The following is a 16,306-nucleotide window of genomic DNA, read 5'->3' as shown; positions in this document are numbered from 1 at the left end:
TAACAATTGCAGTTGCTCAAACACTTTTTTATACAGAACTGCAGTTGCTTAAACACATTTTTATTATTATTATTACACAATTATTATTATACTGTACATTTTTTTTAAAAAGTGAAATCTTTATTGTAGACCCCAATAAGACTCTGATCTAAATAAAAAGCATGTAATGATTTTTTTAAAAGTGCAAGTTCAAGGGCCTTTTCCTCAATTCAAATCACATTTTGTATGAAAATTTTTAATATTTTGTTTTCCATTTTTTCCTTATCCCTATGGTATATTCAGTGGGCATATGGTGTGCCTTGAACATGGGCAAGAAGTCACACTCTCTCAGCCTCAGAGGATGGCAGTTAGAAACCTCCTCTGAAGAAATTTGACAAGAAAACCCCCATTAAACCCTTTTAAGGGTCGCCATAGAGTCGGAAAGGACTTAAAAGCACACAACAACTATGCCGCATTGTGCCACGTTACAATAACATGCGCCTCCTTTTTTGTTTCTGTGGCCACGCTGGAGAAATAAAGCATCGCTTTAATTGTCGTGGGTCAATGCTGTGGAATTCTGTGATCTGTAGTTTTGTGAGCTGTTTAGCCTTCCTTCTCAGAGAGGTCTGGTACCTCTCCAAACTACAAATCCCAGAGTTCCATAGCACTGACCCATGGAAGTTAAAGTGGTGTCAAACTGTGAAATCAAAGGCTTTCATAATAATAATAATAATAATAATAATAATAATAATTTATTTCATACGCGCCTTTCCTCATGGCTCGAGGCAGGTTACAACATAGTTAAAACAGTCATTACATAAAATACATATATTAAGAGATCTACACAATATTTATATTACAATATGTAGAACGATAATTGATATAAAATTCATGGCTGGAATCCAAAGTTTTTTTGTGGGGAACATGGCCACACAGCCCCCAAATCACCACCAAAAACTATGTTGTCAAACTGTTGTTCTTGCAGTGTGGCAGCAGCCAGTCTGTCCGAACGTACATTTTATCCCCATGTGACACCCACGTACCACTATCATTTGTAATAACAGACACAATGTATGTTGGGAGTACGCGACTTCCTGAAAAACAAGGCTAACTGCTTTATCACACCAGGGAGCAAATGGGATTTAAATGAGAGTTAAACTAGAGAAAACCAGGAAATGTCATGTGATAAACATCAGGCATTTCCTGATTTTCTCTAGTTTAACTCTCATTTAAATCCTGTTTGCCCCCTGGTGAGATAAAGCAGTAAGACAGAAGATAAGCAGTGTGAAATAAGATAAAAGAGTTACAAATTGTATAAATTGGTTTCTGGAAGTCTTTTCACCAGGTCCAATAAAATATAGAAGGGTGCCCATAGGCCAAAGCCCCTGCTCACTGTAGGATGCCCAGCTAAAACATCCTCAGCAAGTAGCTGTCCAGACTCTTTTTGAAGGTGTCCAGAGAAGGAAACCTCATCACCTCCCTATGCATTTGGTCCCATTGCCAAACGTCTCTTACTGTCAAGAATCATAGATTTGGAAGAGCCCACAAGGGCAATCCAGTGCAACTCCCTGCTATGCAGGAACTCACAGTCAAAACACTCCCAACAGATGGCCATCTAGCCTCTGCTTAAAGACCTCCAAAGAAGAGACTCCAACACATTTCAAGGGACTGTGTTTCACTGTCAAACAGCTCTTACTGTCAGGAAGTTCCTCCTAATGTTAAAGTGGAATCTCTTTTCCTATAGCTTGCATCCATTGTTCCGTGTTCGAGTCTCTAGAGCAGCAGAAAACAAGTTTGCTCCATCTTCAGTATGACACCCCTTCAAATACTTAAACAGGGTTATCATATCACCTCTTAACCATCTCTTCTCCAGGCTAAACATACCCAGCTCCCTAAGTCTTTCGTCATAAGGCATGGTTTGCAGACCCTTCACCATTTTGGTCGCCCTTGGACACACTCCAGCTTATCAACATACTTTTTGAATTGTGGAGCCCAGAAATGGATGCAGTTTTCCAGGTGAGGCCTGACCTAAGCAGAATAGAGTGATACTGTTACTTCCCTCGATTTAGATCTCATACTTCTATTGCTGCAGCCTAGAATTACATTGGCCTTTTTAGCTGCCGCATCACACTGTTAACTCCTGTTCAACTTTTAGTCTGCTACGACTCCTAAAGATTCCTTTCACATGTAGTCTTGTTAAGCCAGGTGTCCTCCATCCTATACCAATGCATTTCAATTTTTATGCCTACATGCAGTACCTTACATTTCTCCCTGTTGAAATTCATTTTGTTAGTTTTGGCCCAGCTTTCTCATCTATTAAGGTCATTTTCAATTTTGATCCTCTCCTCTGGGAGTTCCTTCTACTGTTCAATCAAAAACTGCCCTCCTGTAACTTAAAGCCACTAGACCTGGTCCTACCCTCCATACCTATCATCCTTGTTCCCTTCTGCAAAGTGGCCTATATCATTTTTAAAACAAGGCACCCAGAACTAAAGCCATAGGTATAATGTGGCCTCCAAATGTGAAAATCCTGTATGCATTTAAAATACTAATATGCAGAAATTAAACAGCTGGAACCTCTCCTATATGCCCTGTTGCTGTTGTTTTAACTGGCACACTTTTTTTAACCTGCCACATTACATTTAAATAATTAATAGAGAAAACTTGGCTCTCCAGACTTGAAGTGCAACTGCCATCATATCTCACCATCAGCCATGCTGGATGGACTGAAATCCAAAAATAGTTGGAAAGACACAGATTCCCCTGTTCTGTATTAAAGGCTTGGAAGTTCACTCTCAACAGATGTACTTGCTTTCTGCATTGGGGAATAGTGGGCAAGGTATTTTTTATGCATACATGGCACTTTTGAAGCCCACAAAAGTCTAGAAGAGTACAGTAGGTCAACAGCTGGTGCAGCACAATCTTGAACAGACTGAATTTTGAAGCATTAAGTGCTCCAGTTCAGTCTTACATAGTGAATTAGAGTAACTAGGACCTGATACAGACAGGCCAAAATAAAACTGCTTTGAGCCACTTTGGAGGTATGCTGTTTAAATGATACATGCATCCTAAGTAGGGTTGCCATAACCCGGCGGCCCCTGTGCCAATCACGGTTTCGGGGGGCCCTTCCCGGTCCCAGTCCGGTTTGGGCCCCCACCCGTGCCTTGTTCCCGGTTTGGGTGCCCGCTCCAGCCATTGCCGCTGCCGCTAATGCGACTGCTGCGGCGCCAACCCACCTCCTCCTCCGGCTCCGCCTTCCTCCTCTTCCTCGGCGGCAGAAGCGCCGCCGCCACCGCGCCTGCAGTGTGAGGGCTTGCGCGCCGCCCAGGCCTCAGCAGGGACCAGTGGCAGCGCGCGCACCTGCCCCACTTCCCTCCGCGCGCGGGCGCCTGCCCTGCTTTCCTCCATGTGAGCACGCCTGCCCCGGTTCCCTCCGCGCACGCGCGCGCCTGCCCTGCTTCCCTCCGCGCGCGCGCACCAGCCATCATGAGGAGGAGGAGGAGGAGGAAGGAGCTGGAGGAGGAGGAAGAGGAAGAAAGCTGAGTCAGTGGCCATTAGGTCTGACTTGGTATTTTGGGGTTTTTAAATTATATTTAAAAGTATAAAATACTTATTTTATTTAATTTTTTTAATTTTTATTTTTGCTTTTTATTTTATTAATTTTTATTATTGCTTGTTTTATTTTATTTCATTAATTTTATTATTGCTTGTTTTTGTTTTATTACATTAATTTTTATTATCAAATATATACACCCCTGCCTTGTTTTTTATTTATTTTTTCATTATTTTTTATTATTAAATATATGCAAGTGCATTTTTTTGTGTATTTATGGTGCTTTGAATGCTAACAAGTCTGCCTTTCTTGGCCAATTATAGTGGTGGTGATGATGATGATGATGATGGTGATATTGATATCAACAAGCCTCTGAGGCACGGCCAATGTAACTTGCTTATGTAACTTGCTGTGATTTTTACAAACCCATGCGCAGTGAAGAAAAACCACAGTCCCTTGCCCAAGTACACACTTCTGAGAAGTAAAGTTGAACCCGAGGGCAAGTACATTTCTGCCATCTGTCTAGGAATAATGCCCAAATGTCCTCCATTTTGATCATGCCTAAAAATATGCATTTATATTAACATTTTAAAAAAAAACCTCAATTTTTTGCGCGTCCTCCATTTTTAGAAAAATGCCCTACATTTGAAAATGTTGTCCTACATTTGCCCTACATTTGTCCTGGTTTGGAGGTCCTCACTTATGGCAACCATAATCCTAAGAGTCCAGAAGCCGCACCAAAGCCATGCTCTATTCCTAAGGACTGGAGTGCAGCTTTGGTGCAGCTTCCAGACTCTTAGGACCCATGCATCATTGAAACACCATACTGTACTTCCAAAGTGACTTGAAGCAGCTTTATTTTGGCCTGTCTGTAAAGGGCCTAGGGCTCCATACAGACAGGCCAAAATAAAGCTGCTTTGGGTTACTTTGGAGGTATGCTGTTTAAATAATGCATGTGTCCGGAAGTCACACCAAAGCCATGATCCAGTCCTAAGGACTAGAGCACAGCTTTGGTTCAGTTTCCGGACTCTTAGGACGCATGCATCATTTAAACAGCATACCTCCAAAGTGACCTGAAGCAGCTTCATTTTGGCCTGTCTGTATGTTACTGGACATGTTCTCAAGCTAGTACACTTCCCTTGTGTTCAAAGGTCTATGTCAAGAGTGCTGTTGTTGTTGTTGCTGCTGTTGCTGTGCACCTTCAAGTTATTCCTGACTTACGGCGACCCTAAGGCAAACCTATCATGGGGATTTCTTGGTAAGATTGGTTCAGAAGATGTTTGCCATTGCCTTCCCCCGAGGTACTAAGCAGACGGCTTGCAATATATATGATGCAGAGCATCCTGGGATGGGTAGGTGTCAAATTAGTAATTAGATATTCTTAGGTTGCAAATATAATACATGCATATACAGAGCAAAATCTAGATCAGCACAGCTCTCCACATCCATACACAACTATACATTCATGTTTTCCAACAAGTGTGGATATGAGTATTGATATGAGTGTGCCTACTCCTGGACTAATGGTTAGTTTATGGTTTTCCTACCTGTTCACGTATCTTTAAGGGGAGTAGAGATTACCAGGTGAAGCCTTGTATCCCATGGAAATAAAACACCACCTGCTAATGACTACAGAACCAGCTGCTCAGTTATCTTATCATCCACCATGTAATTACATGAAGCAGAGACCTCAGTCTGAACTTAGAAGTGGAGATGGTGTTTCCTTGCCTGTACATATATTTTTTACAAGATCAACAGACTAAAGGGAAATGGCCTTGGTTTTTCAGTCTGTGACTCTCATTGATAGACTATGTTATTTGCATTGAGATTCCCAATGAGGTAATCACTAATCCGTTGATGCACAATGTGAACAAAGTAGATAGGGAGAAGCTTTTATTCTTGTCTTATAATGCTAGGATCTGGAGTAATTTGTTGCCACTGAATGGTGAGAAATTCAGGACAAACAAAATACTGTAAGTTCTTTTTTTGCAGAGTAAAGGCATAAATACTCTAAAGGCACCAGACCCCATCTGATCTTGGAAGCTCAACAGGGTCAGCCCTGGTTAGTACTTGAATGGGAGACTGCCAACGACCCTAAGGCAAACCTATCATAGGATTTTCTTGCCAGGTTTCTTCAGAGAGGGTTCACTATTGCCATCTTCTGAAGCTGAGAGAGTGTGACTTACCCAAGGTTACCCAGTGGGTTTTAATGCTGGAGTTAGAAATCGAACCCTGGTCTCCAGATTCATAGTCCAATGCTCAACCACTACACTATGCTGCCTCTCCTGAATATGTACCCTCCCCTTCCAGCATAATAGCCTCCAAAGATGGCACACGGATCCATTTCAGATGGTATAAAATCACAACGCTAATTAAAAACAAGCTCAAGAAAACCAGTAAAACAGCAGGTATAGGAAGCAGCAATACCAAAAGGGGCTCCAACAGATGAATCCTAATGGCTGTTAAAAGCCCAGGCGAACAGGATGGACATAGCCGGCCCTTAAATTATTCAGCTACCACTGATGTTAATGTAACTTACTTTTCAATAAACTAAGGCTAGGATTAAGGCCTTCATTCCATCGGCAGATGGCCTTAGTGATTCTCTTAAACATTAATATCACTGAAACATATATATATATATATATATATATATATATATATATGAGATTTCTGATGGTATTCTTAACAAGAGCATGATACTGAAGAGTTTGCCTCTTTTTCAGTTGTCTGTTATTCATTTACTGACCAAGAGGTTTCTGTCCTACCCTTCTCATGCACCACTTACAGGGTGTTTACAATGTTAAACATCATCAGTTGCCTTGAACCCCATCCGAGGAGAAAGGCAGGGTATAAATCCAGTAAATAACAATATAAAAATACATGAAATAACAGAATACAAAAATGCATTAAATAAAAATACCAAACAATATAAAAACTGAATAAAATATGAAGGCAGAGATCACTGATGAAACATAGCTTTAACAGAACACCAACACTTATTAGACAGAATATTTTATTGCTGAAATAAAAACTGTCTTTGTCAGCCAACAAAAGAGAATTAGCAATAGGGGTCACCCACATTTTATAGTGCAAGTTGCTCTGTAATATTGGTGAAGCAACTGAAAAGGCCGTGTCTCTCTTTGCCACATCTTCCCTTATATACATTTATTAATCCAAAGAGGGGGAGTGTATGGCTCTCCTACCAATAATTATTACATTTATTAATTAAGCTATCTATACCCTACTTTATCTAGAGCAGTGGTTCTCAACCTTCCTAATGCCACGACCCTTTAATACAGTTCTTCATGCTGTGGTGACCCCCAATCATAAAATTGCAGTGTCTCAGTTCCTAAGACCATTGGAAATATGGTCTTAGGAACTGAGGAACAATTTCCAATGGTCTTGGTGAACCGCTGATCTAGAGAGCTCAGAGTAAAGCACCAACAATAATCAAAACTTAGAGAATGACAGCTTGATTTTAAAAGTTAACAAGATAAAACAAAAGGGCTAGCGTCAAGGCACAGTTATTGAACCCCAGAAACATGGGTGAAAAGCCATTTTTTAGCTCTGTGCCAAAATAAGCCCATTGTCAACACTGGTCATGCCTCCAGCATGAGAACAGATCATCTAGCTTCAACACCCATCTTCACCCATCATTTACTACACTGAATAAGGTTGCTGGGAGTTTGGATCCAACAATATCTGGAGAATACATACTCTGCTGTCTTCGACCTTCCCTAGCCACCTTAAAATGTGTTCATATAAATGCCCAACAGCAAAATTTCTTGAGCTGATCTCTATAGAGGGAAGTGCCACTCATACAAAAGAACATATAGCCTCTCTGTGAAGTGGAATGGGCAGAAGGTACACCACCATCAACAAATAGGTGTGAAGACATTTATAGCAGATCTTCCAAGTACTGTATTTCTGACTCCCAGTAATTTAACCATTAAAGTTAGTGGCTTCTATGTTGATGATACAATGAACCTTCTTGGGCTTTTTGTCCAGATTCAAAAGGAACATTTCAGGCTGCAGAAGCTATTTTAGGGATAATGTCTAGCACCTTCAATAGCTCCTTTCCACTCTTAGAGTATCACCTGGAGCGTATTCACAACCCGGCTAAAGTTCAATCAAAATGTCCTTTCTTATAACTTAAAGTGATTAGACCTGGTCCTATTTTTTCTAAAGTTCCTAAATTCTGCAGATTGTATACCGTCGGCCCTCCATATCCACAGCTTTCTTATCCATTGATTCAATCATCCATGGCTTGAAAAGATTCCATACAAATATAAATTCAAAAAGGCAAACCTTGATTTTGCCATTTTATATAAGGGGCACCATTTTACTGGCCCATGGTATATAATGAGATTTGAGCATCCACAGATTTTTGGTATCAATGAGGAGTCCTGGCACTAAACCCTAGCAGATACCAAGGGCCCACTGCATGTCCTAGAGTGCAGTTAATGGGGCATAAAGGTAAAGCCAAAGAGCCAGCGTTGTCCAAAGGTGATTCCAGTGGTCATATGGCCAGCATGACTGCACACAAAGCTGTTACCTTCCCACTGAAGTGGTACCTATTTATCTACTTGCATTTGCATGCTTTTGAACTGTTATGGTGGGAGAATCTAGGACTAGTGACGGGAGCTCACACAATGCTTGGGACTCAAACTGCTGACCCAAGATCATCAGAATTGGCATCATCATTTATCCTGAGTCACAATTTTGTTTGTCTCTAGTTAATGGATCTGAGCATTCTCCCCACCCCCCTTTCATTCACATTCACACAGAACAAGCCTAAAGCCTGCCAACAGTTACCCTAAGCTACCTTCAGCCTGTTCCAACTCTCTATACAGGATTACTTGGTGCTGTGATTTTCAGTGGAGATGGGGGGAGCTGACTGGAGTCAGACTTCCTAATTAAAGAACTTTGGTTAATGTAATGTTTATTTCTGTTTAAATAGCCACATACCCTAGCATTATGTATTGCTTTGTTTTGTAATTTGTTTACAGCCTGCAACTGAATAGAAGGATGTTACAGTACACAACCAAGAGGCAATGCCATTGCCAGGTTCATGATGAAACATGAAAAAACAAAACAAAACAGACTGTTGGGGGCTTTTGAGTTTAGTCTCATGCCTCGCATGAAAGAAACAAAGGACACAGCTGAGTCTGAAGGGAAGCATCTCTATGCTTCATTTATTTCAAAGAGGATAGGGTATGTATGGCAAAGTCCTCTTCCAGAATGAATAAAACTCAAGGGTGGAACAGATTGTGTCCAAAAGCTGCTGAATCTGGTCTCAGTAGCATCCTCAATTGTGATTCCTTGGTGTGGTTGTGGAGAAGGAGATGGTGGCTGGGGTGAGTGGTTAGGATTTAGGGAATTCCCTGCTGAATTGTTGAAGACGACCCCCCTTCCTTTAAAACAAAAGCTGCAGTCATTCACTGACTCATCCTTTCCCATACAATGGGCATTTGGCCTCTGCAAAAAGGCAGCGATTCAAGATGCTCATTGCATTGCTTGTTCCCCTCCTGTCCTTCCTAACAGGCCTGAGAAACAGCAACCCTGAGCAGTAGTATAGAAGGGCTTTTTAGGTGGTTGTAACACCTACAAGACACACACACAAATGCAAATGAATTCACTAATAAGCCTTCCAAACGCCACTACAGTATCCAGGATGCCCAGTTTTCCCCAGCCCAGGTCATTAGGGGACCTCACCCTGAGATGTCTGCAGTGGGCAATGGCAAAATGCAATGTTGACTGGAGGCTTCAGGTGAAAAATATGTGGGTGTCAAAGCAACTATTTATCAGATCCTCTAGCAAAGTCTGAAGAAACAGAATATGGAGTGAGGAGAGAGAGAATTCAAGACACCCACGTCGTAAAAGGCAGAGGCAGAGCTGGGAAGTTATTTTTAAAAACAGTTTGTTGCCATTATTCGTTCTAGTGTCTGAAAAGTAAAATTTATTTTATTTGTCATTATCCACTGCAAGAGGGATGTTCACACACTGCTTTCAACACAGGGAAAATCTATGTACACAGATGATTAAACTGTGCAATGGTAGAGCATTTTACAGGATACATTTAACATGCGTACATGGATAGCTGATCTATACACTGCTAGAAATCTCCATGTAATGTTAGCTGTACATTCAGTCTGTACAAATGGGATTGTTTTGAATTTTATTGTATTTTTAATGTATTTTTATTGTTGTTACCTGCCCTGATTCCTTGTGATTGGGTGGGATACAAATAAATAATAATAATAATAATAATAATAATAATAATTATTATTATTATTATTATTATTATCTGGATTTAAGAAGATTCTTATACCCACATACCAACCATGAATGAATACAGATCTATGAACCTGTATATAGCCACCATGAACCCATGTACAGTATAACTTGTGAGCACCCTGAAGGTTAAAAGTTTACTCATTGAATTGCCTGTTGTTTGTTTATAAAGCAATGAAAATTTAGGAGTGATAAAATAATAACATAAAAATGGGGGGGAGAACAGGTCCAATGCCTCTAAAATGTCTTTTAAAAATAAAATTTAATAAATAAATTTAAATCATTGCTATTACTCTAAGGGAGCAACTTTGTTTCCACTCTTTGTGTTACATTACTTATGATGTGTAACTTTGTTATAGGAAACTATGGCCCGTTACAGACTGCCCAAAAGGGGCGGTCTTGGGCCGCTGCTGGTTGCAGCGCGGAGGAGTCGCAGCAGCCAAATCGCGCGACTCCTCCACGCTGCAAAGAAGTCCGGCAACCCAGAAGAGACGCCGCAAGTGCCAAAGTGCGCACTCGCGGCGTCACTTCCGGGCTGCGAAGTGTGGACGCAGAGCGTCCGTTACGTCAAAATGGCGGCGGCCGTGTGGAACGGCTGCCGCCATTTGTTACGGACTCTGTCCATAACAGGGTAAGGGGTGTCTGGAAGAGATGCCCCTTTTTCAAAATGGGACGTCCTAAGGACGTCCCTTATGGCGGTATGTAATGCGCCTATGTTACTTATAACTTATTTCTAAGCTCTGGAAAGAAGTGAGCAGCTCACACCCACAGGGTTTACCAATCTGACCAATAAACCTGTTCCAGGTACCAAGCTTCCTCTGAGTCATTTACCATGTGAGCTTTAGCTCCAGCCATTTTGTGTATGACAGCATGTGGTTCCACCCACTCTTCTCCTGTCAAGCCAGTCCATTTGCCTCAAGGGGGGAATGGTTTCCCCATGTTAAAAGGTATATCAGGCAGCAAGACTGTGAAGAGAGAGACCTGGGGGGCTGTTACCTGTTGGGCTAGACAGTGCTGCTCCAAATGGACCAATTTCCAAACTCAGCACAAGCTAGCTTTGTATATTTCTACTTTCAAGGAAGGAATCCATGAACACTACATGGGGCTGGTACAGACGGCCCTTTAAGACGCCCTTGTCACGTGCTAGGGTTGCCTCGGGGCGGCACTTCCACATGCCCCTCAACCCTAGCGTATGATGAGGGTGTCGAAATGGCGGCGCCCTGTAAACATGGGCACTGCCAGTTACGCAAGCGCCGCACGGCATCCGCACAGCGCCATGCCACGCTTGCATAATGAGTCCGCCAGTGGTGCACTTGTTACGCCGCAGCCGCGGCATAAAAAGAACCTGCTTTTCATGGGTCCTTCTTACTCCACAGGGAAACTGCTGGTTTGGTGGCTGCAGCTTCCCTGCAGAGAGAAATCATATGCCGGCAGGGTAACTAGGCTGGGTTGAGACAGTTTGACATTCTTACTGAGGGACAACATGGCTTCCTTGCCTGTGCAGAAGCTGACAGAGATGTTGGATGAATCTACTGGTGCTGGGATAGTAACTTCCAGCTGGAGATAATTTTAGGGTCTCAGGACATGGAGCATATACAGCTATGCCCCCCAACAGAAGAGAAAGTCAGGTTGGGAGTTCTATTGCACCTGCTGCCTGTGGGGTTTGATTTAGTCTGTTTAATGGCAGGGCTGGTCCTAATGAATGAGTCTTTCAAATTGCACAATTATAGCTGTTTGGTACCACTTTACTTGCCATAGCTACACCCTAAAGAACCCTGAGATTTGTAGTTTCTGTTGTTGTTGTTGATGATGATGATGATGTGTGCCTTCAAGTCATTTTCAACTTATGGAGACCCTATCATGGGGTTTTATTGCCAAGATTTGTTCAGAAGTGGCTTTGCCATTGCCCTCCCCAAAGGCTGAGAGCATGTGACTCAACCAAGGTCACCCAGTGCGTTTCATGGCCAAGCTGGGAATCAGACTCTCATCTTCTTTGTCAGTGAGACAGTGTCTCACCAAACTCTAAATCTCAGTTAAAGTGGCATCAAAGTGTCGTAACTATGTAGTGTGAAAGAGGTTAAATGGGCCAGGCCAGGGATTGCCTTATAAATAATGAAAATGTGGAAGAATGACAGCAGTGTAAGTCAGTGTGGTACAGTGGTTTGAGTGTTGGACTAGGAGACCAGAGTTCAAATCCTTGCTCAGATGTGGAAACCCACTTGGTGGCTTTGCATACATCATGCACATTCAGCTGAAGAGGAATGCCGAAGCTCCTCTGAATAAATCTTGCCAAGAAAACACAAGATTGCCATAACGTGGAGTTGACATGGTGGCACATAACAATAACAGCAGTGGAGAAGTCAGGAAAGTGACGATCAGAAGGCATGGGTATTGAATGAAGGCATGAGAAAAGAAAGAGGAAGCAACTTGGAATAAGGAGGAACACAATACAAGTGCCTGTTGTGTGGGGGAAGGCAACAAAGGGGAACTTGAGAAGAGAGGAAGAAGTGGAAACCGTCATAAGGGGAAATAGCACAGAAGATAATTAGGACAGAATTATGTTGTCTTGGTGCAACATGGTGAAGCAACTTGGTGATGGCACCTTGCGGGTAGGAGGATAAACAAATGGGTGTCTGAATGGGTTGTTGTTGTGTGCCTTCAAGTCATTTCTGACTTATGGCAACCCTATCATGGGGTTTTCTTGGCAAGATTTGCTCATTGCCATTGACTTGCCCTGAGGCTGAGAGAGTGTGACTTGCCCAAGATAATCCAGTCGGTTCCCATGACTGATCAGGGATTCGAATCCTGGTTTTCAGAGTCACCGTCCAACACTCAAACCACTACACCATAGTGGCTAGCCTGTTCAGTATCACACCAAAGCCAAAGCCAAACTATAAAAGGTTTTGTGGCACCTTAAAGACAAACAAACGTACCTGAGAACAAGCTTCATTGACTGCAGGGTGCTTCTCAACTTTTGGTCCTCTAGATGTTTGGTACCTCACCTCCCAGAGTTTCTGCCCACTGGCTATATGGCTGGGACATCTGGGAATTGAAGCCCAAAGCATTTGGAGGACCAGCGCCTGAGGAGTACAGTCTACTGCTATACTTCATGAAAACCTTATTGTTCAAAAGAGATGATAATCCAAGTTCTGCAGCTACTCAGTGTAACAGCCACACAAGAATTCTGCTGCATAGTAGGACATTAAAGTGCACGAGAGCAAGATGTGAATCTGCGTTGTCTCTACACATTGAGCATTGTAATTGGGCTGTTACTTAGAGTCATTTTCATGTAGTAGTTTGAATGTTGGGCTACGAGTCTGGAAACCAGGGTTCAATTCCCACCTTGGCCATGAAACCCACCTTGAACAAGTCATATGTTCTCAGCCTCAGGGGAAAGCAATGGTAAACCTCCTCTGAACAAATCTTGCCAAAAAAACCAATCCATGATTGGTTCACTTTAGGATCACCATAAGTCAGAAACAACTTGAAGACACACAACACTACCACTCATGTGGATTGATAGTCAATCCACATAGATTGCACTGTGCTAGTACAGGGGTTGCAGCATAACATAATTCTGCTGTTAGATATTTACATGCATCTGGTGAAGCAGGTTCAAGTCTACATGCTACCAACTTTCTTTCAGTTAAGTTGCTGCAAGAGCCCTTTGCATACTGGTGGATATTTAACTTACCCTGAAGCTCTGTGGCATCTTGGCCTAGTTGTTGCTTGGCCTCAAGGGATAGAACTATAAATTTACCAATTACAATGGCCTGTTACAGACAGGCCAAAATAAAGCTGCTTCGAGTCACTTTGGAGGTATGGTATTTCAATTATGCATGCATCCTAAGAGGCCAAAAGCCGCACCAAAGCCAAGCGCCAGTTCTAAGGACTGGAGTGCAGCTTTGGTGTGGCTTTTGGACTCTTAGGACGCATGCATCATTGAAATACCATATCTCCAAAGTGACTCGAAGCAGCTTTATTTTGGCCTGTCTGTAACAGGCCTATGATATGTAAAATATACCATACTATACAGGAGAATCTCTATAGTGCCGGGGTAAGAAATACACAACCCACAGGCCACACATGGCTCATGGCCATATTTTAACCACTTTCCCCAGGGCTGGTGCAGCCTACATTGGGTCTGTCTGGTGGAAGAAAATATCTCTGACTTTTTCCAAATTGTCCATCCCTAGGAAAATGTGATGTATTTAACTAATTTCAATCCCACCCTTTTTTCTTTTTCTTTTTCCAAAATACTAGGCAGTCTGCCTGGCTACAACTGAGGCGGATCTCACAAACATTCCCTACATTGTTGTTGTGTGCCTTCAATTAATTTCTGATCCATGGCAATCTTATCACAGGGTTTTATTGGCAGAATTTATTCAGAAGGGATTTGCCCTTGTCTTCCTCTGAGGCTGACAGATATACAGTTGGTCCTCTATATCCACAGACTCTTTATCCACAGATTCAACCAGCCATGGCTTGAGTATATGTATATATGTGTGTGTGTCTATATAGACACACACACACACACAGAGATGCAGTGGTTTGAGTGTTGGTTTATGACTCTGGAAAATGGTTCGATTGCCAGCTCAGCCATGAACCTGAGTGACCTTGGGCAAGTCACACTCTCTCAGCCTCAGGGGAAGGCAATGGCAAACCTCCTCTGAACCAGTCTTGCCAAGAAACCCCCCTGATAGGTTTGCCTTAGGGTCGCCACGAGTCGGAAAAGACTTGAAGGCACATAATGACAACAACAAACATATAAATTCTGAAAAATTAAACCTTGATTTTGCCATTTTATATAAGGGACACCATTATACTATGCCACTGCATTTAATGGGACTTGAGCATTCACAGATTTTGGTATCCTGAAGCCAAACCACGGTGGATACCAAGGGCCTCCTCCCTCTCCCTCTTATACACACACATGAACTGCCAGCCATGAGGGCAGAAAATTAGCCAATAAGAGAAAGTGATACTTTGGAGCTGAATTCCAGGCAGCATTCCCCAAAAGATGACATTATTTGTTGTTAACTGACAACTCTATGGATAAGACACCTCCAAGACTCCCTATCTTCCACTGCTCTGTTTAGCTCCTGCAAACTCATGCCTGTGACCAACCTGCTGCCACAGTTTAGCTATCTGGCATGTGGTCTTCCCCTCCTTCTTCTGCCCTCTACCTTTCCTAGCAATATTGTCTTTTCTAGTGATCCATCCTTTTCATTATGTGGCCAAAGAATGACAGCCCCAGTTTGATCATCTTGGCTTCCAGGGAAATTTCAGGCTTGATCTGTACGAGGACCCATTTGTCTTTTTGGCCATCCATGGTATCCTCAGGCCTCTTCTCCAGCGCCACATCTCAAATGAGTTTATTTTATTCTTACCCATTTTTCTCACTGCCCAGCTCTCACATCTGTACATGGGGATGAGAAATACAATGGCTTGGATAATTCTCATCTTAGTGCTCAGATGCCTATCTTTGCTCTTTAAGATCTTGTCTGGTTCTTTCATAGCTGCTGCCCTTCCCATTCCTAGTCTTTCTCTGGTTTCTTGACTGCAGCTCTGTTCTGATCAATATTCAGCGTATGGGAATTCTTTAATTGTTTCAGTTTCCTCATTATCTAGCTTGAGTTTATATATTTCTTCCATGCTCACCATTTTTTGGTGAAGTCATCATTTTTATTTTCTTTGTATTCAGTGTTAAGCCTGCCTTGACCTTCCTTAGTAACTGCTCCACATCTGTGATATTGTCTGCTAATAATACAGTGCCATCCACACATCTAAGACTGCTGATGTTCCTTCCTCCTGTCTTCACTCCTACTTCTCTTCATTTCCTCCATTGTTTAGGTTGAATTTATGCATTTCTTCTGTGGAAGACACTGTGGTTGCAGTGAAAGTGGATCTGATGGCTACAACCCTGATCTTATCGGAGCAAGGCGTGGCTAGTACCACCATACTGACTAGTCCAAGCCCAAGGTGACCAGATGTCCTCCCCACAATGGAGGGCAAGGCAATGCTGAATGTAGGACATTACCAAATAAAAGCTAAAAACACTCATATAGATTTACGCCTCTTAGTCCTGCTCAAAGATGGAGGACATTTGGGGATTCCTCCTGGGCAGAAAATACAAGCTAAAAACAAAAGCACTGATATAAATATAAAACCCATGCTTCCCAGTCCTGCTCCAAATAAATAAATGGAGGGCATTTGGGAATCCCTCTTGGCTGGAAGGCTAGGAATGGAGGACGGGTCCGGGAAAAGGAGGACACAACCCCCCCTCCCTGGCTCAATGGCGCCCATTTCCTCCCAACAAAAGGAGAGTGGCTCAATGGGGGCTGCTGCTGCTGCCACACCCAGCTCTGCCTCTCTTTCCCTCCCACCCTCCATCCCTCCACGTGTCTCTTGTTGCCGCCGTCCAATCAGAGCGCCGCTCCTCATGCGTCTCAGCCAATGGGAGCGCGAGCTGCAGGCCCC

The sequence above is a fragment of the Sceloporus occidentalis genome, unplaced genomic scaffold (genome assembly GCF_023333645.1).
Source record: "Sceloporus occidentalis isolate IW3139 unplaced genomic scaffold, rSceOcc1.0.p SCAF_1, whole genome shotgun sequence".
Classification (NCBI taxonomy): Eukaryota; Metazoa; Chordata; class Lepidosauria; order Squamata; family Phrynosomatidae; genus Sceloporus; species Sceloporus occidentalis.
The sequence above is the reverse complement of the archived record's forward strand: the minus strand, read 5'-3'. Positions refer to the sequence as shown.